This window comes from Tupaia chinensis, unplaced genomic scaffold, assembly GCF_000334495.1.
Source record: "Tupaia chinensis unplaced genomic scaffold, TupChi_1.0 Scaffold000023_1, whole genome shotgun sequence".
Taxonomy (NCBI): domain Eukaryota; kingdom Metazoa; phylum Chordata; class Mammalia; order Scandentia; family Tupaiidae; genus Tupaia; species Tupaia belangeri.
This window is the reverse complement of record NW_006159453.1, coordinates 2,926,127-2,953,031: the sequence shown is the minus strand read 5'-3', so window position 1 is coordinate 2,953,031 and position 26,905 is coordinate 2,926,127. Positions and strand designations below refer to the sequence as shown.

General features: G+C 40.7%; 1 pseudogene; it reads right to left on the bottom strand.

Annotated features, from left to right (window-relative positions):
- LOC114007208 (protein BEX5-like) overlaps positions 1 to 26,905 on the bottom strand; it is a 49,277-nt pseudogene extending 22,372 nt beyond the window's left edge.

Sequence of the window (26,905 nt, the reverse complement as noted above, 5' to 3'; positions counted from 1 at the left end):
GGTACCTACTTACAGTCACTGTTCTCCCTATGGTTAACCACCATCCGGACTGCTAACAGTTCTCACTGAACTGGTTTGTTTCTAAGCTTTATATAAATGGAATCCTACTAAAAGAATTCTTCCGATTCAGAACTTTTTGATTACATTTTATAGATCACTCGTTTAACTCTTCATTGCATGTGCAGATATGCCACAATATTAAAGCGGAGATATTCCCCTCAAAATAAATTTAGAGAACAGACTTAAATAGGTCAGTGTCCATGTGTGCATTAAATCAGGTGGCTTCATATAAACGGAGTTCAGCTAAGCCTTGGGGTCCTCGTGCCTGTCCATAGTAAGGTAATAATCATCCTGAAAGGCTACTCCCTATCGTGCATATGAGACAACTTGAGAGGCAGTAAAACACAGTGGGAAAACATTAGCTATGGAACCACCAAGATCTGCGTTCAAATAGAATTATCTCCACTTACTAGTCGTACTATCTTCATGGAGTCATGTAATCTCTCTGGAGCTCTGTGACTTCTACACCTGTAAAATGGGGACAACACCTCGTCAAGTTGTTGAGAAAATGAAGTAAAATCGTAAATTTGCAGTGCTTGGCATATAATAGGTGTGCCATTGATGTTCATTCTCTTTCTCCCTTCAAAATCTTGATTACCCATCAAATCCAGCCTGTTGTGCACAGATAACTGAAATACATTTTCTGTACCAACAATTTGAGCCACTAACTAGACAGCTGAAAATCATTGGGATACCAGGTTTGTCATTTAAGGGAATTTAAAGTTGCTGACACAGGGTCTTTTTCAGAACGGAGAAACATCACCATTCATTCCTTGGAATCAAGTGTGGCTTGATATCCTTCCCATTTTCCACCATGCTGGCCTGGCTGTTTATTTATTAATGATTTCCATCATGAAACTGTTGCCATCTCAGCGTCCTGTGATGGCCTAGGAGTGCACAAAATCATCATTATCTAACGGGAGCACAAAGCATCCAAATGCCTGTGCTTCGAGACATTCTCTTTCTATTAATAGCCATTATGCCAATCCGTTTCTAATGGCCTTTTCAGTTAGACACGCACATGATGATCGTGTAACAATTGTGTGATTCCTGCATTTTCGCCAGTATACATAGTTAAATCTCTGACAGATTGCTAATGAGCTGATGTTGGAATTCCAGAGGAGTCTGTTATCATTTGTCCATTCACAGTTTCCTCACCAGCCCATCTGTGCTCGGAGCACAGCCACCACCGGCATGCAGGCTGGGGCCGTTTCTCCATTTACACCTTTCGCCTTCAGAGGCCTCCGGGAAAGCTTGTCCCTAATTAAAGATTTTTAACAAACATACTGCCAGTTTTCTAACACTGTTATTAAACTGCTCTCTTTTGTTAGAAAAGGTGCCGTTTGCCAGCAGTGTGTAGGTTTAGATATTTAGTATGTGTTTCTGTGGCCCAGAAGAAATATGTGTGTTTTAAAAATAATTCAATTAGTACATTATGCATGTATCTTCCTGTATGCACAATAAATACATATGGCACACACATTATCAAATCCTGTGTAATTATTTAATTATCTGGACTCATAAGGATGTGGTATTGTTTTGGATTTTTTTTTTTTTAGAGGTTTTTGCTATAAGGCGTGTGCGCTCGCCAGACAGACAGAGAGAGACAGAGAGACAGAAAGCGAGAAATCACCCCCCCTCCCAGGGAGGGATGCCCACACCACAATCTTTTCTCCTCCATTCTCCTCTCGGGATCTTGGGCACGCACGCACACACCCCGGCGTGAGTTTAAGCCACCAGGTCCGGGACGTGAACCACGGTTGACTACGTGGGAGTCCAGCGACATAGCCATTACGCTAACTGTTGGTCCTGGACGTGGTATCATTTTATGGATACCCGAATATTTCTACAGAACAAGGTAGACTTGGCCCATCTAAGGTCAAGACTATTAAAACAAAATGCTCATTTGTATTAAGCAAAATAAGCCAGACACAGAAGGACAAATACCAGATGGTCTCACTCCTCTGTGTAATCTAAGAAAGGAGATCTCATAGAAGTAGAGAGTAGAAAAGTAGTTACCAATGGCTGGGAGGGGGCGGTAGTTACAGCTAGGAGAAGTAAGTTCTGGTGTTCCATTGCACAGTAGGGTGGCTATGGCTAACAATATTGCATGTGACGTCAATATAGCTAGAAGAGAGGAGTTTGAATGTCCTTACCACAAAAGAATGATAAAGAATGATAAATATATATAAGGAAAAGTCATGACACATTTTTTCATGGAAAAACAGAAAAATACATCATGACTCTTCCAACAACCCAATATATATACATTGAAACATTACACCATACCTCATAAATACGTACAATTATGATGTGTCAGTTAAAAACAGTATAAGGCTAGTCTCATAGCCTAGTGGTAAAGGGAGCTAGATCCCACATGGCCAACCATGGTTCAAACCCCAGTCCCAGGTGCTTGAAAAACACACCAGACACTGTGCACACATGCCCCAAATACAGGATGGAGAAATGGAGAAGGAATTGCAGTGTGGCCATGCCCCTTTGGGGGATGGTGCTTTCCCTCTCCCTTTCTCTCTACTTCTCTCTCTCTCCCACCTTTTATGGCTCTCTGGTGAGTGCACATACACTCTGGTAATTAAAAAAAAAAAAAGAAATTTAAAAAATTATCAGATTGAGATAATAGCTCAGATAACTTGGGACAAAGACAAAGTACCATTCATCTGAAATATTTGCATAATTAAGATACATTGAAAAGTATCTGATTTCCTACAGTAGACTATGCCTACCTGAGAGGACAAATGTTCCCTTATACTAAAGTTTTCACTATTAAAGTCAAGGTTCTCGGGAACCAGCAGTTAGTGTAATGGCTATGTCGCTGGACCCCTACGTAGTTGACCATGGTTCGTGTCCCAGACCCGATGGCTTAGAACTCAACGTCAGGCATGAGTGCGTGCGTGCCCAAGATCCCGAGAGGAGAATGGAGGAGAAGGGATTGCAGTGTGACCATCCCCCCTGGGGGGTGATTTCTCGCTTTCTGTCTCTCTGTCTCTCTCTGTCTGTCTGGCGAGCACACGCGCCCTATAGCGAAAACCTCTCCAAAAAAAAAAAAAAAGGTTCTCCATCAGTATGGGTGTGTTTGAGGTTACATGAGGAAGGGGCCACAGAGTCACTGAAGGAGATTTTACATGTCTTCTCCCAACTCCACCATCAAATTTGGACGTTCTTCCATTACCACCACTTGTGAGTCATTGTATAGGGCTCCAAGGGAATGAGGGATGCCAGAGATGAGAACTGCCCCGGGAAAAGGCTCTCAGGTCATGGGTCTTAGCAAAGGATTCATCTCCACTCTCCCCAGGGAAAGCATAGAGATGGGTGGTCCCTCTGGTAATAAGCCATGTAGAGTTTTAGAATAAAATGATCCCCTGAGCATATGCTGAAGAGTCCGAGACCTTTATCATCAAGACAGGGATATTTTCCCTTAGACTTTTCCACAGGAGTTGTGGATTACCTACTTTAAGGAAAGGATGTATAGTAGGGGACTTATTTATGTGATCCTCATGTGGATGACTAAAGGTTCACCACCTTGGAGCTCTGAAGGTGACTCTGAAGGCTGTCTTAAAGTCATTTCCACTAGCGACATTCATGGACCATGATATGCATCTTCCAGTGGCCTTGTGGCCACTTATCACTCTGAAGTGTTTTTTTGTTGTTTGCTTGTTTGGGTTCTTTTTTTGAAAGAATTACTTATTTAATTGTACTTAGTATGATTAATTTGTTTTAGGGCACATATGCTCACCAAAGAGAGACAAAGAAAAAGAGAAAGTGAGACAGCAAGCTGCCAGGTCCAAGACTCAAACCATTGTTAGCCATGAGGGAGTCCAGCATTTTAACTACCATGCCACCTGCTAGTCCCTTGCTCTGAAGTTTTAATACTTTGATATAACCGTGAAATGAAAGTGTCTCTCCTCAATATTGCATGTCTCCACTTAACATAATAGTGACTGTTTGCACTCCATGGTAGAGGCTGAAAGATTGGAGAACATAAAAGTATTAAAAATTGTAGTGGACACTAGAGACAGTGCGAAGAGAGTGAGGGGGAAGAGCATAGGAAATTTGGGGGGAAATGGAGAGGTCAGACACTTGTGGACTCAGATAAGGTTTAGTATCTGTTGATGAGGATGTGTATGGTGGTCTCAGCTGGGCTGGACTGAGGTGTATATCATGCTAGGTAAAATCTCTTCACAATCTAAATGATGTATAGCAATTTAATGTATGAATAATAATAATAAAACTATATATAAGAAAAGTGTCTCTCCTCAAGTCTGAGTGAGCCACTGCAAATCATAAGGTAAGATATTTGTTCTGAAAGAATTTGCAGACTAGAGAGCAAATGTACACATAAAAACGATATGCTCTACTTAACACCACAGGGGACTCAATGCTAGAGACAGGTGATTGGTGCAGATGCAGGGGAGTTCAGAGTCCAGAGACATCACTTCTAGAAAGGACAGGTTGTAAAGTAGAAAGATGCCAGGAAAGGACAAGGAATCTTTGGGAGACTTGAAACAAACTGCTTTGGCTAGAGCATACGTTTATGATGAGACATTGAGGAAGCAAATGTTCAAGGGCCATCCTGTCAAGGCTAAGGACCTGTACTTGATTTTGTTTGTTTTAGTTAATATTTTGTTATATTAATGTTTTCCCATTTCAAATAGACTTTATTATTTAGAGAAGTTTTAAGGTCACAGGAAAAATGAGTAGAAAGTTCCCATGTACTCCCTGCCTTCACCTGCACACAGCTCTCCTGCTATCAACATCCCTCCACTCCCTTCCAGTGGTGCATTCACTACAGTTGACGAAGCTGCAATGACACAATATTATTACCCGAAGTCTATAGTTCCTATTAGAGTTCACTCTTGGTGCTGTGCATTCTATGGGTTTTGACAGACGTACAACATTTATTCAATATTACATTATTTTTTTAAAGAATTATTTTATTCTTGGACCAGCAGTTGGCATAATGGCTATGTTGTTGGACTCCCATGTAGTCAACCACGGTTTGAGTCCCGGACCCGGTGGCTTAAACTCACGCCCAAGATCCCGAGAGGAGAATGGAGGAGAAGGGATTGTGGCATGACCATCCCCCCTGTGGGGTGATTTCTCACTTTCTGTCTCTCTCTGTCTCTCCATCAAGTGCATGCATTCTATAGCAAAAATCTCTCTTAAAAAAATAAAAATATATTTAAAAAAAAGCCCTCTGTAGGGTTAGCAGGTGGTGTGGTAGATAGTTAAGGCACTGGACTCCCACATGACCAACAGCAGTCCAAGTCCTGAACCTGGAGCCTTGTTTTCTCACTTATCCTCTCTCTGCCTCCCTCTGGTGAGAGCCCTACATGTGTCCTGCAACAAACTTAAAAAAGAATAATTTTTTAAAAACCCTCTGTGACTTCCCCATCCACCCCCTTCCTCTCCCAACCCCCTAGCAACCACTGATCTTTGTGCAGTATCCATCGTTTTGCCTTTTCCAAAATGTCATATATTAGGTTGTCTGAAAAATTATGACACATTTTTGCATAGAAAAACAGAAAAATACATCTATGACTGTTCCAATGATCCAACAGTTGGAATCATACAGCCTTTTCAGATTGACTTCTTTCAATTAGTAATATGCTTTTGAAGTTCTTCATTCTCACTCTTAGCGCCATGGCTTGATAGCTCAGTTATTATACATGATGAATACTATTATTACATTGTATGAATGTACCAGTTTGTTTGTCCATTCACTTACCAAAGGCCAAATTGTTACTTCCAAATTTTGGCAATTATGAGTAAAACTATAATAAACATCTGTGTGTATGTTTTTATGTAAACACGTTTTCAGCTCCTTTGGGTAAATACCAAGCAATGTGATTGCTGGATCATATAATAAGAATATAATCAATAATATAAAAACAAAACACAACAGTCTCCCAAGTGGCGTTACCATTTTGCATCTCCACCTGCAAAGAATGAGAGTTCCTGTTGCTCCCCATCCTTACCAGCATCTGGTGGTGTCTTCATTCTAACAGGTATATTGTGGTATCTCATTGTTTAAATTTGCATTTCTTCAATGACATGCAATGTGGAGCATCTTTCATATGCTTATTTGCCATCTGTATATCTTCTTTGGTGAGTTGTCTGCTTAGGTCTTTGTCTATGTTTTAAAATGTGTTGTCACTTTCTCATGGTTGAATTTTAAGAGTTCTTCATATACTTTGGATAATAGTCTTTTATCAGATATGTCTTTTATAAATACTTTCTTCTTGTCTGTAGCTTCTCTTCTCATTCTCTTGGCAGTATATTTCACAGAAAAGCTTTTAATTTTAATGAAGTGTAGTTTATTATTTATTTCACTTATCATGCCCTTTGGTATTGTATTTCAGTCATTACCAAACCCAGAGTCTCCCATATTATCCCATATTTTCTTCCATATTATCTTACATGGTGTGTGTATGTGTGTGTGTGTGTATTTCCTAAATTGATCTTGAGATCTCTTGAAAGTAGTAATAAGCCAAGATAGCAACGCTATAGGAAAGACTTGGCTGAGGGAAAGTTTAGTTCGTGTGTGTGTATGTGTGTGTGTGTGTGTTGAAATACAATGAGAAATCTAAACCAAAATGTATAAAATAGAAGTATGTATTACTTAAAGATCCCAGATAGTTGAGGAGTTCTGATGGGAGACCATAAGGAAATCTGAAGGTGTCAGAGGGCTCAACTGTCAGGTGGGGAGTGAGAAAGAGAGGACATGCGAGACTGTGCCTTTATTAAGCTCCATAGGTGAATACTATTCCTTAGACTTTCTCAGAGGAATTGTGGACTGGCTAGTTTGAAGAGAGAAAAATGTATGGTGGGGGACTTATATGTGACTCTGAGGTTGATGATTAGGTTTTTCATGGTCAACATTTATGAGATATATTGGGTTTGATGTCAGTGAGAAGAGGAATAAGTATGTTACATATCAAAATTACCAAAAGGGGAGGAGAAGTTTTAATCAGGTCAAAGGTGATAGGGTACAAATGGGTTTCAAATAATTTATGTCAGGCCTAAAAACATATGTCGAGGTAACAAATATATTTAACAAATTTTTGACATTCCAGGAGTTTTGGTGTCTTGTGTTTTACATTTAAGTCTATGAGTTAATTTTCAAAATAGTTGGTGTCTACATTTATTTATTTTTGTATGTAGATGCTCAGCACTACTTGCTGAAAGGACTCTTTTCTACATTGTCTCGCTTTTGTTAAAGATCAGTTGTCAACAATTGGTTGACTGAGGCAGCTAGTGGTGTGTGGTGATTAAGTCAGTTGGATCTCACATGGCAGACTGCACAGTTTGAGTACCACACGTGGTAGCTTGGTGTGTGTGCTTGCATGCCCAAGATTCCTACAGGAGGATGGAAGAGAAGGGTCTGTAAAATAACCCATGGGGGTTATTTGTTTTTCACTTTCTTTGTTTTAGTTTTTTCTTTTTCTCTCTGTCTCTTCAGTGAGCACATGCTCTCTACAGCAAATTTTTAAAAAGGGGTTAACTATATTTCTGAAGGTTTATTTCTGGGCTCTCTATTTTAGTTTTGTCATCTATTTGCCCACTCGTTTGCCAATATCATGCTCTAATTTTTTTTAATTACTTTATTTAACTTTGTATTTTATTTGTTTATTTATTTATTCATTTATTTATTTTAATTTGACAAGAAAAGGACAGAGTGAGAGAGAGAGGGAAAGTGAGAAAGCAAGAAGGGTTTGTTGTTGTTGTCATTGTTATTGTTGTCAATTACTTTATATTTTCTACATAAACAACTAAATTATCTGCAAAGAAAGATAGCTTTTATTTCTTCCTTTTCAACCTACATATCTTTCACTTTCATTTCTTGTCTTATTGCATTTGCTAGGACTCCAGTATGATGTTGAAAAGGATTGATGAGAGGAGACATTTTGGCCTTATTCCTGACCGTAAAGAGAAAGCTTCTAGTTTTATAACCACTAAATATAATGTTAGCTATAGGTTCTTTGGTAGATAGTCTTTACCAAGTTGAGGGAATTACAATCTATTCTTAGTTTGCTAAGAGTTTTTATCATGAATTGGTATTGGATTTTGTCAAATGCTTTTTCTTTCTTCCTCTATTTCTTTTTTTTTTTTTTTTTTTGCATCTATTGACATGATCATGTTGTTTTTCATCCTTGGCTTGTTGATGTGACAAATAACATCAATTAGTTTTTTTAATTATTCATTTAATTTTATTTATTGTTTGCTTTTATTTAATTTGCTAGAGGGCACATGTGTTCATCAGAGAGAGAGAGAGAGACAGAGAGAGGGAAAGTGAGAAAGGAAGCCACCAGGTCCAGGACTCGAATCATGGTCGGCCATGTTGGAGTCCAGTACCTCAACCACCACACCACCTGCTGTCCTCACATCAATTGATTTTTGACTATTGAAAATTCTAGCCTTGTATACCTGGAAAAATATCACTTGGTTGTGAAATATAAAGTTTTTTATACATTTTTTGATTTGATATACTAATACTTGGGGATTTCTTTCATCTGTGTTTATGACAGATATTGGTCTGTAGTTTTTGTAATTCCCTTGTCTGATTTTTGGTGGTAAGGTAATCCTGGTTTCATTAAATGAATTGGGAAGTATTCTTCCTGCTTCTATCTTGTGAAAGACATCATAAGAATTTCTTTTTTAACTGTCTGGTAGAATTCACTAGTGGGCCCAATGTTTTCTGTTTCAGTAGGTTATTAATTATTGATTAAAGGCTGGTCCAGTGGGCTAGTGGTTATGAAGGACAGATTCTACATGGCCAGCTACCCAGTTCAAATCTCAGCCCTGGCAGCTTGAAAAACATGGCAGGCACATGGGTGTGCATGTCCCAAAGCCCAACAGAATAGAGAGATAAAGAAAGGATTGTGACATGTCCATGCTTCATTGCAGGGTGCTTTCTCCCTCTTTTTCTCTCTGTTTCTCTCTCTCTGGCAAGTGTACGTGCCCTCTGGTAAATAAAAATTATATTGGGTCATTGGAAAAGTCATGATGTATTTTTTCTATGCTTTTCTATGCAAAAATGTGTCATGACTTTTCCAAAGGTCCAATATATCAATTCAATTTCTTTGATAGATACAGGCCTTTTCAGATGTCTTTTTCTTTTAGTGTGAGGTCTGGAAATTGTGTCTTTCAAGGAATTGTTACATTTCACATAAGTTATCAAATTTGTGGGCATAGAGTTGTTCATAATATTCCTTTAGTATCTATTTACATGTCCATGGAATCTGTAGTGATGTCTCCTCTTTCATTTCTGATATTAGTAAATTGTATATATATATATATATATAAATTGTATATATATATATATTTAGTGTGACTCCAGTGAAAGTTATCAATTTTTCTTTAAGAAAGATTTTTGCTACAGGACTCATGCGCTCACTGGAGAGACAGTGAGACAGAAAGTGGGAAATCACCCACTAGGGGACACGGCCATGCCATAATTCCTTCTCCCCCACTCTCCTCTTGGGATTTTGGGCACATATGCACACACACCTGGCGTGAGTTTCAGGCCACTGGGTTGGGTACTTGAACCATGTTTGGTTATGTGGGAGTTCAGTGACATAACCATTACACCATCTGCTGGTCCCTAATTTGTTTTGTTTGTTTGTTTAGTTGTATGCCATAGGGCATGTGTGCTCACTGGAGAGAAAACAGTGAGAGGGAAAGTGAGAAATCAACCCCCCAGGGTGGATGGCCACACAATAATCCCTTTTCCTACAATTTTCTCCTGGGATTTTGGGCACATATGCACATGTGCCCAGCAAAATTTTCAAGCTGCCAGGTTAAAGACTTTAACCATGGTCATCATGTGGGAGTTCAACACCTCAAACACCACACCACCTGCATACCCCAGGGGTATCGTTTTATTGATCTTTTCAAAGAACAAGTTTCTGTGTTTGTTAAAGTTTTTTTGCCATAAGACATGTGCACTCACAGGAGAGAGACAGAGAAAGACAGTGAGAAAATGAGAAATCATCCCCAACCCTCCTCCCCACGCCCCCAGGGAGGATGGCCACATCACAATCCCTTTTGCTCCATTCTCCTACTGGGATTTTGGGAATGCACATACATGCACTCAGCATGATTTTCAAGCCCCCAGGTCCAGGACTCAGACCACAGGAAATCATGGGGATTCCAGCACCTTAACCACCAGGCCATCTGCTTGCCCCACCATGAACCAGTTTTTAGTCGTTTTTTTTTTTTCCTCTGAATATCTCATTTTCAACTTCATGGATTTCTGCTCTAGTTTTTACTGTTTATTTCTTCTACTTTTAGTGGATTAAATTTGCTCTTCTTTTACTGTTTCCAGAAGTAGATGTTTGTTTATTTTAGATCTTTCTTCTTTTCTAATATCTGCATTAAGCGCTCTAAGTTTTCCTCTAAACACTGCTTTTACTGCCTCCACAAATTTTGGTAAGTTGTATTTTCAATTTAATTTCACCTATTTTAAATTTTATTTTATTTCATTAAAATAGTTTCGAGTTTGTCTTGAGACTCTTTTCTTTGGCCCATGTGTTATTTAGAGGTGTGTTGTTTCATCTTCAAGTATAAAACTCAGAGATTCTTCCCTCAGCTGTGTCTAGTCTACTAATGAACTCATCCAAGACATTCTTCATTGCCATTAGTATTTTTTTGTTCTCTAGCATTTTTGTTATCCTTCTTAAAACTTCTACCTCTCTGTTTATCTACTTGCTTTTGAATGCTATCTATCTTTTCTATTAGCTCCCTTAGCATATTAACAGTTATTTTAAATTCATAGCTTAATAATTCCAAAAATCTTATCATTTCTGTATCTAGTTCTGATGCTTGCTCTGTCTCTTCAAGCTGTGATTTTTTTTATTGTTAATTTCCTTCTGTATGTGTGTTTTGCTTTGTTTTATTGCCTTTTAGAATGCTTTGTAATATTTTTGTTGAAATCTGGACACAACATACTGGTTGAGAGGAACTGCAGTAAACAGACCTTTAGTGATGTGGTGGTAAGGTGCAGGAAGTGGGGAAGCATTTGACAATCCTATGATTAAGTCTCAGTGAACCTGTGATCCTAGGCCATAAACTTTGCAAGTGACTCTCAGGTTTTCTCTCATTAGGTGGGACAGAGTGACGGGGGTGGGGGTGGTGGGGAACGGTGCTGGAACTGATTATTTCTCTTTCTCCAGGTTGGTTAGACTGTCAAAACCCCAATAGGTTAAAATCTGGTAAAATGGTATTTTTAAAAAGAATTGTTTATTTATTTAACTCCATTTGTTATTATTATTGTTTAACTTGACCAGAGAGAAACAGACAGAGAGAAAGGGAAAGTGAGAAAGCAAGCTGTCAGGTCCAGGACTCAAACTGTGGTCAGCTATGTGAAAGTTCAGCACCTCAACCTCTGTGTCACCTGCCGTCCTCAAAATCGTTTCTCTTAAAGGCAGGACTTGTTGGGCCAGCAAGTGGCATGGAGGTTAAGGCAGCTAGATTCCCATGGCTGAATCTGCAGTGCTAGTCCTGGACCTGGTGACTTGAAAATCATGCCAGGAGGTTGTACATGCATGTGTGCCCACAATCCTGAGAGGAGAGTGGAGAAGAAGGGATTGTGGCATGGCCATTCCCTCTGGGAAGTGATTTCTCACTTTCCCTTTCTCTCTGTCTCTGTTTCTCTCTGGAGAGAACACCATGCCCTATAGCAAAAACTAAAAAAATTAAATAAATAAAAGTGAAAGCTAGGACTTGTTAAAAAGAAAAGAATACTCTGGTGTATTTTAGATGGCCACTTTCCTTCTCCCCCTGCCAGAAGCATGAGGGAATTTCTCCAGTCTTCACTGTAAGAGCATGCTAGAGACTCAAGCAGTAAAACTCACAAAAGGGTAGGTATCCTCCCGTGGATTTTTAACTAACTGATTTGTCCACATTGAGTTTTTTTTTTTTTTTTTTTAGAGGTTTTTGTTATAGGGCACATGCACTCGCCAGACAGAGAGAGAGTGCACGCGCACGCGCGCGCGCGCGCGAGAGAGAGAGAGAGAGAGAGAGAGATGGGGAGAAAGAAAGTGAGAAATCATCCCCCAGGGGGGATGGCCACGCTGCAATCCCTTCTCCTGCATTCTCCTCTTGGGATCTTGGGCACGCACGCACACGCGCCCGGTGTGAGTTTAAGCCACTGGGTCCGGGACACGAACCTTGGTCAACTATGTGGGAGTCCAGCGACATAGCCATTACCCTAACTGCTATTCTCCACATTGAGTTTTTAACAATCAACCAATTATAGTTTAGGTTTTTCTACCCCAGCACTGGTTTCTGCTTGTGGGTTTCTGCTCAGGTAAGTTGTGCTTCTCTGCATCTGCCTGCTTCTCCAACGTGGGGACGGTGGTTTTCCTTGTGAACTTACTTCTCTGAAAGATCTAAGGAGAGTTTTTAATTTTTCAGTGTGCTAAGCTTTTCAGTGTTAGGATGGAGTAGCTACTTTTTCTTTTCCTTTTGTTTTTCTTTTCTTTCCTTTCCTTTTTTAATTTGCCAGAAGGTGTGTGCATTTACCAGAAAGACAGACAGAAGGAGAGGAAGAGAGAGGGAGAAAGGTGTAAGGTACCTGAAACTGGCACAAAAACAATACTTACCTCTTAGCAGGGTTGTTTGTATCAAATGAAATGACTCAGACAAAACACTTAACACAGTGCCTCGCACTACAGGCCACAGGCACTATGCTGGTTGCGCTGCAGTGGCTGAAAGATAAGTCAGGATACATCTGGTGATCTGGAGCTGCAGGAGTTCTTGGAGTGATATTGGTCTGGAAGTGAAAGAGCCTAGTTGTGTTTGGAAGGAACAATGAAGAATCTTTAGAAATAGGTGTCCATTGGCCTGGGTAACTAGGACAATGGTGACGCCATTAATGGAAGCAGGAAAATCAGGAATGTTACTGGGTTGGAACAGATAGCTAGATTCCCCCTCCATCTGGATCTCCAGCCTAGTCAGTCTCAGAGTTTCATGAAAACGATGAGACAAAGTGTTCAAGGACTTTTCTTCACATGACACAAAATGAATTATCTAATAATCATTCAAACCAGAGTTTTCATTTGGAAAACTCGCTGTTTCTGATCATATCTTCTGTGTTAGGATGATCATTCTAAAGAAAAATTTGAGAGGAGACTTCTCATTAGCCTAGTTTCCAGGGAAAACATTCATTCAAGCCTCTGTGACACACTTTGCCATAGCCCCAGTGAAAAGGTGATTATTTTTAAAAAAATATTTATTTGTGGGACCAGCAGATTGTGTAATGGTTATGTCACTGGACTCCCACATAGTCAACTGTGTTCGAGTCCCAGACCCAGTGACTTAAAATTCACACCAGGTGCATGTGCATGCATGCCCAAAGTCCTAAGAGGAGAATGGAGGAGAAGGGATTGCAGTGTGGCCATCCCCCCTGGGGGGTGATTTCTCACTTTCTGTCTGTCTCTCTCCGTCTCTCCAGTGAACATGTGTGCCCTCTAATAAAAATCTCTGTAAAAAAAGAAAAAGAAATATTTGCTTAATTTTATTTATCATGGTTATTATTTTTAAATTTGCTACCGGGCACATGTGCTCACCAGAGAGAAACAGAGAGACAGAGAGAGAGAGAGAGAGAGAAAGTAAGCCGCCAGGTCTGGAAATCCAACCATGGTTGGCCCTGTGGTAATCAGCACCTTAACCACCTCGCCACCTGCTGGCCCCAGAAAGGTGATTGTCTTTAAAATCGCAATACAGTCTGGGTTACAAAGTGCCAGAGGTCCCAGCAGTGCCCTCAGGAGGAGGGGATATCCAATTCCATGACTTCGGTTTTTATAACTACTTTCAGTCTAACAGGTATTCACTTACACTAGAGTAATCCCCAAATGCAACCCCAAGGAAGACTTTCATGGCCCGTTAGCTTACGCAATTGCCAGTCGAACAAAATAGCAAATTTCCCTTGTAGAATGATTTAGTTCAGCGAGACTAGGATAAATAATGAAGGCATTTGTTTATCCCTGTTTACAACATTCCTTGTAGGCAAAAAGGGGAAGAGAACGTCATTCTAAACCAGCAGAAGCAGCCGGTGCAGGCTCATCAAAAATATGCATTTGCTTTTGTAGTCAAAGAGTATGAGTTTGCTCTGTTTCACCTCCTGGCCTGGGCTCCTCTGATATCCATGTAATTTAAATGAGAAAGTCGTTCTAGGGAGTCATCATATTTCAAAGAAGTGACCCTTTTTGGATGTTGAAAGGATCCCCAGTGTTTGGGTTCACTCTAGGTGAGGTGGTGTCAGTAGAGTTCTTGAGATGTCATCTAGTGAAACAGACCTTGCAATGTCTAAACAGAAGTTGTTTACCTTATCTTTTTGCTTGTTGTGCAAATGGGCTTTAGCTTTGGAGAGAAAACAAGCACCATTTCAAGCTAGGTCTAAGTCAAGATTCACCATCGCTGTCAGTCAAGCCCTGACAAAGGAGGAGTTTTGTTCGTTCTTGGAGTGGCCTGACTTCTGCCAAGAACTCGGAAACTAAGATACACATAGCATCCTCCAAATTGGCCTCAAGCCGAGTGGGCTCAGCTTCTAGGGGCAGCTTGGGCAAGGCACTTCACTCTGTTCTCTCTCCTGGGCACTGGCTCCTCTGAGCTTTCTGTATCCCCCTTACAAAGAAACTCCTGGTCCTCTGGGGAACACAACTACTCAAGTAATCATGCTGGTCACAGTACCATATTTCAGGCTGCATGCATTTCCAACCTGTCCTGGACCTCATACATCTGTACCCTGTCCTAGACCATTACTTTCCTGTCATGCTCGCTGGCCCATACTGAGTGAGGTCTGTTAGGAAGGGTCCCACCAGAGCCACTCTCCAGACCACCTAACCTTAAAAGACCCCTTTTCCATGCAAGGTTTATACTCTGACACCTGGCTTCTGTCTGTGACACAGAGCTCTATGTACTCTCTCAAGTGCTCAACTAGAAATACTCTTTCTCCTTTTCACCTGCCAAATTAGTTTTTTAAAGAGGGTGCCTGGTTCCTGGATCCTAGGAAGGTGCTAAATATCTCTGCTGTTGGAAATCCAGCTAGAGACATTAACACCTACCTCCTGGCTTAAAAGTGGGTGTTAATGTTCCCCCTGCCAGGACATCTTTCATCCAGGGCCTTTCCTCTAGCCAGCACTCAGCCAGTGCCAGGACCTGGAAAAGCAAGTCAAACTAGACTGGCATCCTGACAGCAATGATCCTCAGCTGGGGAGCATTAAACCAACAATTCCACCTTTTTAAGCACTTCTAAAGCACTTTAAAGCAGAAGATAGTTCCAAAGACCAAAAATATGCAGCTGGGGGAAAACACTGCTTTTAATAATAACAAATGTGCATAGAATTTTTTATTTACCAAAGCACTTTCACATAAAAATAACACAATTCTGGGGACCAGCAGTTGGCGTAATGGCTATGTCGCTGGACTCCCATGTAGTTGACTGTGGTTCAAGTCCCGGACCTGGTGGCTTAAACTCATGCTGGGCTAGTGTGCGTGTGTGCCCAAGATCTCGAGAGGAGAATGGAGGAGAAGGGATTGCGGTATAGCCAATGGGGGGTGACTTCTCGCTTTCTGTCTTTCTGTCTCTCTCTTTCTGGCAAGCGCATATGCCCTATAGCAAAAACCTCTCCAAAACAAACCACAAACCTTGAAGGATTACATAATGTGCATTAATTAATTCCTACCATCACTCTGAGAGGTAGGTACTGCTATTCTTGTTTTATAGACAACATACTGGGCTCAGAGAGGGTAAATGGCAGGTACCTGGCACAGTACTCTGGGCTACCAAGTCCTTGCCCAGGTTCCTTTTGGATTGCTAGATCTTGACAATAACTTCATAAAGGGCTAGGATAGGTGCTATTTTTTTTTTTTGAGAGGTTTTTCTCTATAGGGTACGTGCGCTCGCCAGACAGAGAGAGACATAGAGACAGAAAGTGAGAAATCACCCCCCAGGGGGGATGGTCACGCCGCAATCCCTTCTCCTCCATTCTCCTCTTGGGATCTTGGGCACGCATGCACACGCGCCCGGTGTGAGTTTTAAGCCACCAGGTCTGGGATGCAAACCGCGGTCGACTACGTGAGAGTCCAGCGACATAGCCATTACGCTAACTGCTGGCTCCCTAGGTGCTATTTTATAAACCAGAAATTGAAGGTATTTTGACCAATAACAAAAAGTAGATGTTGATTCATCCAAGTCTAATCGCATCCCAGACTTTCTGCCCAGACTACACTGCCGATAGTCAACCCAAGAGCATGGCTTTTTCTCCACTGCCTTGTCATTTGGTTATTCAGTCTTTCAGACAACATATATTTTTTGAAGTCTTACTATGTGTCAGGCACTGTGTTGGATGTGACTTTTTTTTCTTCTTCTTCTGAGAGCTTTTTGCTATAGGGTGTATACGCTCACCAGAGAGACAGTGAGAAATCACCCCTCAGGGGGATGGCCATGCTACAATCCCTTCTCCTCCATTCTTCTCCTAGGATCTTGGACATGCACACACATGTGCCTGGCATGAGTTTTAAGCCCCTGGGTCTGGGACTTGAATTGTGGCTGACTATGTGGGAGTCCAGCAACATAACATTATGCCATCTGCTGGTCCCGGGATATGAAATATTTTTTAAAATAAAGAATCAGACATAAAGTTTGCCCTCAAGTTGCTTATCGAATACAGGGGGTTAAATGCAATTCAAGTATAGGTCAAAGGGTAATCATTGCCATTTCAAAGGTACAGATGATGATAAGTGGAATTTGAAGGGGATTGAGATTCATCCACCCCAAGGAAAATGCTATATATGCTTGCCTGAGTGTGTTGAAGGGACCTAGTCATTAAGCTGATCTGTACATCCCAGCATTTCAATGAAAACCTATAAAATCTGTATCTACAAAAATCCAATATATTTTACCTCAAAGAAGGAGAAGTTTGCAAATGAAGTTTTGGTTAAACCAGTCATACCCTAGATAAACAAACAGTAAATGAAGGAAAATTTCTTACTACTAATGAAATCTAGCTAAAAAATGGGAATGAACTGATAGAATTATCACATTTTGCAATTCTCCATAAAATAATAGATTTAAGTAATAATATCTATATCTGGACATAATCAAGATCCTAGGTCTAACTACTAACCCACAGAATATACAGGAGACAGAGGAATAGGTTAAATGATACCACAGGATATAATCAATACAATATGATATGTGGGAAATGCCATAGGACAAATGAATTGGGTTTCAATGAAAAAGTCGATTACAGGAGGGAAAATCAAAGAATGTAAAGAGAAGCCTATAAATCAAGAAACTCAGGAGATACCACGTAATAGGTCAATCTTCTTTAGATCCTTATTCAAACAAACCAAATACGAGGTGTGCACGCACTTTGAGATCTTAGGTAATATCCTACCAACTCAAGACCATTTAAAATGATCTATTACATGGCCGTTAAAAATCTCATTCAGGGCCAACAGATGGCATGGTGGTTAAGATGCTGGACTCCCACTGAATGACTGGAATCCGAGTCCCAGACCTGGCCGCTTGCTTTCTTACTTTCTCTCTCTCTTTCTCTGGTGAACTCATGTGCCCTAAAACAAACTTTAAAATAATAATAATAAAATAAATGAGTAAATAAATAAGTCTTTAAAAACAAACAGCCCCCCCCCCAAAAAAATCAACCAATTAACCAAACAAAATTTTAAATTGCTTTTCTGCCATGCCTTAGATTTTAAAACATGGGGGAGAATAGAGAGTGATAGGAGTTTGGGGGAAGCTATATCTTTCTAGGGATTTTTTAAAAAATTTTGCTATAGGGTACACACACTTGCCAGGGGGTATGGCCTTCTCATTCTCCTCTTGGGATTTTAGGCTTACATGCACATGCACGCACTTGGCATTTTTTTCCAAGCCTCCAGGTCTGGAATTCCAACTGTACACTTGGTCATGTGGGATCCAGCCACCTTAACCACCACAACACCTGGCTGGCCTTGTTTTTTAATTTCCTACAGGGCATGTGCACTTGCTGGAGAGAGACAGAGAGAGAAAGAGGGAAAGTGAAAAATCACAATCCCCTCCGCTCCCCACCCCCCCCACACACACACACTGCAATCCCTTCTTCTCTGTATTCTTGGTATTTGGGACACATACTCATAAGTGCCCAGCATGGTTTTCAAGTTATCAGGTCTAGTACTCGAACTGTCCAACTGCCTTCACCACCACACAAGGCTGGCCCACCTAAGAGCTTTTACTTGAAAACTTCCCAGTCTCTTCCACTTGCCCAATCAATGGATCTAACATAGGCTCTGCCAGGGTTGGGTCTTTTAGAGAGGCCCCTCGATTTAGAATGAAACTCCCAGCTAACAGCAAGAGCTCACAGGGCAAGAGAACTGCAGTGCTTCACTGCAATACACTTTGCATCCTTGAGCACTCAAGGGGGTAACCTTAATGAGCACAAAATATTCATCTCTAATAAGAACATGCTGTCATAATCACCCTCCATGTGATAAATATCCTAGAGGTTTTCTCTTTGTTAGGTTAATGCTTTTCCACAAGATAATTTAACCAATTCTCTAAAAAATAATCACACGTTATCAGGCCCCAATATAGTAATATGGTGTTGTTGGTTTTGTTTTTTTTTTAATGTTTTGAATCTTGTCTTAAACAAATCCCATCCAAATAAATGCTCCCTTTTTTAGCTGGCACCAAAGCTTGTGTTGTTCATTGTAATCAAGCTCCCAGTTGGCTAGCTCCTCATCTAACAGTATGTCTTCTGATTTCATTTGAGCAAAATTTATCATCTACAAGCAAAGACAGAAAATGTGTGAATGTCTAAAGCTTATGTAAATTAAGAGGGCATGCACGCTGGTCCTAAAAATAGTAGATAATTATAGGCATTTCTTCCCCATACAATAATTATAGGCCTCCTGTCATCTTTTCTGTTCTGTATAAGGTCACAGTAGTATTATACAAAATTTACAGTATATTACAAGTTAAAAACACAATAATTAGCAACTGTGCATCTTCAGCACCAGTGATGAATGTTCACAGTAAAAGTTAAAAAAAAGAGAGAGAATTATTTGTTTTATGTGGACAGTACACACTTAAATTTAATCATCAAATCCTGCTACCCAATAGGCAATATTCTCTCACTATTATAATGCTATTTGCCAAGTTCATAGTACACCCTTGGGCTGAATTCATCCTTAACGAAGAGACAGGAAGCCAAATCTCTCATCGTCATCTCAACCAGGTGCACCATGTTATTTTAAATTTAATCATTCTGTTGAACATATTGAATGATAATGAGGAAGCTTAGAGAAAGTACCAAGGATTATTTTGACCATTATGATCAATGTCTGATTTAGGAAGAAAACAAAGTCCTCTCACTAAATAATGTAGGTAGTTTAGAGGTTTTCTTGGTATGGGTATCCTCTTTCCCCACCCCCGCTTATTTATATCATTCATTGAGGGGGCAGCAGGGACAGGGGAAGGTAGGTTATTATACTGCAGTGGGGGGGGCAAAGTAATTTAACAAAAGAAAGGCTTACCTTCAACTTTTAATTATACACACTAATGGGAACAAAGAGGCACCCGTGACGCAAAATGACAGAACAGAACTATTTCTATTTTGCGAACAGAAAAAGTCCGAAAACCACACACCCTCTTTTCACCTTTACCATGTCATGCTGTCAACAATGGTTTAGAAAGGATGAAGATTTAGCAAGAGTGGGGTAGGAGAAGTTTCTAGAGGCCCAGAATCCCCATTACAAAAATGAATCATGGTTGCCTATCATCTGGCTTGCTTGGGTGTTTCATATCTCTGACTATGAAGGCTCCTCTTCACGCCAGCCTCTCTGGCATCCAAGATAATCTCTATAAACAGGAATGCTCACCTCAAGGGCTGTGCCCACTCAAAAGTCACTCAGATCCCAATAGGGACTAAAATTTAATCTGAGCAACTGCTTGACTTTGTATTTAAAACAACCTGAGAGAGTGACCCTCTTAGTCATTTCTCTCCTGGGCAGAATAGTTAGAATAGAGATTAAGAATATAGACTCCGTGCCCAGCCTAGTGTTGCAGTCAGTAGCAAATTGGAAGCCACAAGGCTGACTGCAGAATCAGATCTTCAGGTTGGCTTGAAGACATGCCAGATATATGTGCACATGCCCAAGGTCCCGATGAACAGGACAGGGGGAAGAGGATCACAACAGGATACAACTCTGTTAAAGGATTTCTCTCTCTTTCTCTCTCTCTCTCTCATGTGTGCACACTCTGTCTCATGAATAAAATTTATTTCAAAAAATTTTAAGAATGAAAAAAGAATTTGAAAAAAGAATATAGACTCTGAAATCAAACTTTCTTGGTTCAAAAACCAGTGCTAATCCTTCCAGTAGCTCTACGACCTTCGATACAACTTCTCCATACCTCAGTTCTCTCATCTATAAAGTGCAGGAAAGAATAGTTGTGAGCATCAAAAGAATATATGTGAAGCATATAACCATTTCTGATTAAGCGTTCCCTAGTCTCTGAGAGAGAGTTGCTGTGGCAATTGTCCAGACTTCAGTCCATTTGGAGTTATTACCTTGGAATTTTCTTCATAGCAACCTCAAATCCCCACCATTGTGAAGGCAAGCTCATCTTCACAACAATATAAAATATACCGTCTGAGGAAGAGTACGAATTTTGGGATCAGATAAGTCAACCACACATAGATCTCCCTCTTTGTTCAGGATCTTGTTCTGCGCTTCCAGCTAGCCTACCCAGCTGCCTGGCTGGCATCTCCCCTGGATTATCTTGGGCCTTGCAGGCACAACTGAATTCATTATCTTCCCCCATAAACCTGTTCCTCTTGCTCTCACTCCTCAGTGAGCAACACCACTGGAAGTGTGCCATCCTTGACCCTGTTTTTCCTACCCCCTAGTATCCAATCGATTACTGTTTCCCAGCATGAAATTCTCCCTTCTACCTTCTCAACAGTCTCCACTTCCATTTGATGAACCACATGGTTTCAGGAAAGCTGACCCCAGAATTCTGGGAGCAGAGCTTATGACTCAGACCGGGTCAGCCAGTGTAGTCACCTTTCTAGCCTCAATAATTTGTTCAGAAATGGGCAGTAGACTTGAGTTGGTCCAACTAAGTGAGACTTTAGATTTTTGCCAATATTGCTCAAATAAAGATACTCTCTTTCAAAGAGGGCATAAAGGAAGAAGCATGGAGACTTGAAGCCACTGGCAGCCACCCCTGGAGCATGGGCTTTAAGGGAAAATGTATGTGGTAGGAGGTAAAAGAGAGAGCCAACCAGAAACCAGTCCCCTAGAAATTTCACTGAGCTTTGCCTGAACCCACATGTTGTAGTTACACAAGCCAGTAAATTCATTCTACTGCTTGACTCTGTTCTGTTTCTAACTAAAAGCATTCCAGACACTTCAATTGGTAGGTCTATCTGCTAAGCATTTCTGGAGTTCCTTAACTTCTATCTTCTCTGTTGCTTCAGTGAATCAAACCATTGATTCTGAACTATTGTAATAACACCCTAACTAGACCCCCTAGTATCCAATCGATTACTGTTTCCCAGCATGAAATTCTCCCTTCTACCTTCTCAACAGTCTCCACTTCCATTTGATGAACCACATGGTTTCAGGAAAGCTGACCCCAGAATTCTGGGAGCAGAGCTTATGACTCAGACCGGGTCAGCCAGTGTAGTCACCTTTCTAGCCTCAATAATTTGTTCAGAAATGGGCAGTAGACTTGAGTTGGTCCAACTAAGTGAGACTTTAGATTTTTGCCAATATTGCTCAAATAAAGATACTCTCTTTCAAAGAGGGCATAAAGGAAGAAGCATGGAGACTTGAAGCCACTGGCAGCCACCCCTGGAGCATGGGCTTTAAGGGAAAATGTATGTGGTAGGAGGTAAAAGAGAGAGCCAACCAGAAACCAGTCCCCTAGAAATTTCACTGAGCTTTGCCTGAACCCACATGTTGTAGTTACACAAGCCAGTAAATTCATTCTACTGCTTGACTCTGTTCTGTTTCTAACTAAAAGCATTCCAGACACTTCAATTGGTAGGTCTATCTGCTAAGCATTTCTGGAGTTCCTTAACTTCTATCTTCTCTGTTGCTTCAGTGAATCAAACCATTGATTCTGAACTATTGTAATAACACCCTAACTAGCCCTCCTGTTTCCTTAGTTGTCCCCCTCCCCACTCTGTCCTCCATGAGTAGTCAGTCAGCATGATCTTTAAAATTTTTAAATATAATCAATTCGCTTCAATAAGCTTAAAGTCTTAAATGACTTAATAACATTAGGAAAAAGTTTATACCCTAAGCTGTCTAGACCCTCCTCTTTATTCTCATCTTGCATCAGTCCTCCTTGGTCTTAAACTCCACACACAATTACCTTTTTTCAGTTCCTTGAAAACACCATGCTCTTTTCTCTTAATTTTATTTTGTATTTCTTTTGAGACATAGAGAAAGGAAAGAGAGACATCCTCAACAAGTTCTTCATGTCATGATCCACCCCCAGCCAGCCCGGATCATGGGCACACATGCGCTCATAGTGTACAGGAAGGTCTCTGGATACAAACCTGGGACCTTCCTATGGGGGTCTAGTATCATAGAGTGTTGTGTTACCACTTGCCACCACTGCCAGCCCCTAACTGTATTCCTTTCTGCCTTGGTTCTTTTGTACATGATGTTCCATCTGCCTAGGACACCCTCTCTCCTAGCCTTGATCACACACCCACCAATGGCATTTTGTCTACTTTACCCTTTGTATCTCAGTGATATCCCCCACAGAAACCTCTAATTATAGGTCCACTCCCATTACATGCCCCCACTCTCTCCTCTGTGTCTCTTATTCACAGCAGCATCACACTTCTAATTACTTGTTTAATTGCCTGCTTCCCCCACATCTGTCTCCTTCAATGGTGTAACATCGCCACCCAGCCCAGAACAGGTCTGAAATATAGCAGGCACCCAACTAATGGGTTAATAAAATAATTGAGATAAGTAAAAATTCTGTTACTTTTTAGTTTTTAACCCTTGGCAAGCTACTTAACCTCTTTGAGCTTCTGTTTCTTAATCTTAAAAAATGCCAATGAGGGAAACAACAGTTAGTGTAATGGCTATGTTGCTGGACTCCCACGTAGTCAACTGCAGTTCGCATCCCGGATCCGGTGGCTTAAAACTCATGCCGGGCGCGTGTGCGTGCGTGCCCAAGATCCCGAGAGGAGAATGGAGGAGAAGGGATTGCGGCGTGACCATCTCCCCTGGGGGGTGATTTCTCGCTTTCTGTCTCTATGTCTCTGTCTGTCTGGTGAGTGCACACGCCCTATAGTGAAAATATCTCCAAAAAAATGTCAATGATAATATTCACCTTACAGGGCCATTTAAAGATAAAATTATAAAGTTGGGCAATAGAAATGGATATCATCATGCTCTAGAGAAACAGACATCTGTCTATCCATCCGTCTATGCTGGCCCATGTAATTATAAAGATCCAAAAGTTCCATGATCTGGTGTCTGAATGCTGGAGACCCGGGAGAGGTGGTGGCACATTTGATCTGAGGCCTGAAATCCAAGTCCAAAGGCCTGAGAAGCAGGGAAACTGATGGTGTAAGTTCTGGTCTGAATCTTCTATCTGGGCCCTGAAAGAACTGGATGATGCCCACTCATCTTGGTGAAGGTGACCTTACTGACTCAGACTGCTGATTAAAATGTAGCCTGTTCTGAAACACTCCCACAGACACTCTCAGAAATGGCTTACCAGCTATCTGGGCACCTCTTAGCTCAATGAAGTTGACACGTACAGTTAACCATCATATCTAGTAAGTGGGATATCACAAGTCAGGGGGCTCTCCAAATCTCAGGAGGTAAAAAAGACCCCTAGGAATCAGGTGCTTTATAAAATAATCTAAACTTCTACTGTGAGAGGTTTCTTGAAACGGTCCAAAGGATAACTATGCCAATTAAAAGGAGCTGGAGGTTCATCAGGTGATGCAGAGGTTAAGGCACTTGGTCCTACATGGCCAACTGCACAGTTTGAGTCCAGATCTGGCAGCTTGAGGATCATGTCGGGGGCATGTGTGTGCATGCCTAAAATCCTAAGAGAAAGAGAATAGAGAAGAGATTGCTGTGCCTCTGGGAGGTGTTTCTCACTTTCCCTCGCCCTATCTCTCTCTGTCTCTAGCACACAACATATAGGGAAAAAAAAAAAAAAAAAAAACAACTTAAAAAGGACCTGGAAGAATCTGCAAGCAAAATACCAAATGGATATTTAAGAGAAACTAATTGGCAAGTGGAAATACTTACTCTTCTAGATAAATGGCAGAAATGACTACTAGTCTTTGTTCTTAGTGGCACACCTCAAAATGTGAAGTCTTAACTTCAGCCTTGGGGGACACTTACTTAGTTTCTTTTTTAAGAGTTACTTTATTTAACTTTATTTATCTATTTATTTTTTAAAATTTGACCAGAGAGGGACAAAGTGAGAGTGAGTGAGAGAGAGACAGAAGGTAAGAAAGCAAGCTGCCAGGTCTGGGACTCGAACCAAGGTTGGCCACGTGGGAGTCCAGTGCCCTTAACCACCATGCCATCTGCCGGCCCCAGCACTTACTCAGTCTTAAAGTCACCAAAAAATATCCCATGGACTCCCCATATAGGTAAACCAATTACATGATCGCTTACCTCAAATTGACTACTGCATTAAAAAATGTATTTACATTTTCTCATTTCATTTAATCCCCCAAACTGTACATTTTGTAGGTGAGAAAACTGAGGCATCAGTTCTCGCTGACTTCAACACTATGTCTTTTTTCATAGCATATCTATAAGTTCTGACTAGATTTTCTTCATCCTTGTTTAACATCCTTGCCAGATAATAAGTTTCTTGAGGGCAGGCACCTCGTTTGTTTTATATATCCTTTTGTACGATCTCAGAAAAATGTGGATACATATTTGTTGCTTGTTATTCAATACTTACTTGCTGAAGAAATAAATGAATGGATGCTTTGATGTGATAGAGCAATTAGATGAAAATTTGGTATTTGAAATAGAACAATACACAAGTTAAAGAAAACATCCAGAAAGGCTTAGTTTTTCTCTGCAGTCCACTTGGTCTTTAAACATCTGTGAACCGATCAGGGATATGCTGACAGCCCATTAAAGAACTGGTGTTCAATGTTTAAAGACCTGCTTTCCCTGAAGTCCTGAACGGCTGTTTGGTTTCTGCTCTGGTTGAGCTGCAAGGCCCTCATTTGTATTAGAAGTGAGAGCTAGTTCTAAAGTCAACTTAGATGGGACAAATATGTTCTTTTGACTTAATGATATAACATTTTATCAGCCACATAAAAAATGAAATATACGTATTCATTTGCTATTCGAGGAGCTTTTTCGACATGTATGTAGGAGCTATATCAGCTGCTAACTGGTGATCCTTTTTTGACACCCTTTCCCAAGAGTATTGCATAGATAAACACACTCTATTTGAACAAGGCCAGTGACAGCAAAATTGCTTGCTTGTCTCTAAAAAGACTCTAATAATGTGCACCAAGGGAGAGGCCCATGGTCTGACAGAATTTTTTTTTCCCCCAGTGTAAACCATAAAATCCATTTCAATAACCAGAATAAAGCAGTTTAAAGTGCATCCCTAGTTAATTACATCCAAAGAGTAATAATAAAATCAACTATTAAATTTTAGAACTTCCTCTTTAAAGTATTAAATATTTGGCAACTGCAACGCAGTTAAATTTCTCTCAGAACAAGCTTTCTCTTGCTCAGGCTGGCCTATAAGAATGCTTAGGAAAACTCTTTCAGTGTGCTAGAGAGTATATTTTTCCTGTTAAGAAATATTGCAAATAAACTCTTTGTTTCTGCCAGATGTCTGTGGCCTATTAACCAACAGTAGAATAGGCACATTCACTTAATAAGGAGATAAAACTGAGTCATAAATCTTCTACAATAATTGACGGTATATGACAAATGAAAAGTGTAAAACCAAAACTAAAAGGTCGTGTGAGCCCTAATCCCATGTTTGGGGCCTTGACTCAGTTGCCTCAGCAGGTTTCAAGACTCAGGCATTATCTGGCCTTTAGAATTTGGCTCTTGATAATGTCAATCCACACCAATGGGAAAGGCACTTGCTGTTCATTGAAGCACAAGTCTGTACCAGACCAAAATTGCAAGAACTGGATTCTGTAGAAATCATCCAGGAGCCAGTGACTCTGACCCCTGGCATGTGGCTTGATTGGATAGATGGGCATTTACTTCCTCTGGAAACTTCACTCTTGGATATAAGAAGGATTTAGCTGCCCAGAGGACGATAATTTAGAACATGATATTCCAAGGCTAAGGACAGTGACTGTTGATTTATCTACCCCAGTGTAATTGGTTTTGTCTCAATTTCCCATTTAAAAGCTGACACTCTCATCTCCATGAATAAGGGGAAGGCGAAAACTTCTTCCTAAAGAGACACTAGAACATGTAGGTCACACAGAAGGTAGCCTAGAGGCTTCTCAGGGATTCTAGACAAGAATGGAAATCTTACTGCCATCTTCAATTCTGGGTAGCTTTAGAAACAGCTGTATCTATACATTCATTGAATTATAGACCAGACAGCAGGGTAAACTTACATCACAAGGAAGCCAACCTGGTAGTATCTCTGGCAAACAGCAAACAGGCTTCCAAGACAGGGAGAAGCAAACATGATATCATGGGTAGAATCCTCACAGCCAGTGTTCATCTTTCCAGCGGGCCTTGCTTGCTCACTTTTCCCACAAATGCAAATAAATATCAGAGACCATGCGTGAGAGGAACAGACTGTCTCCTTCCCAAAAGT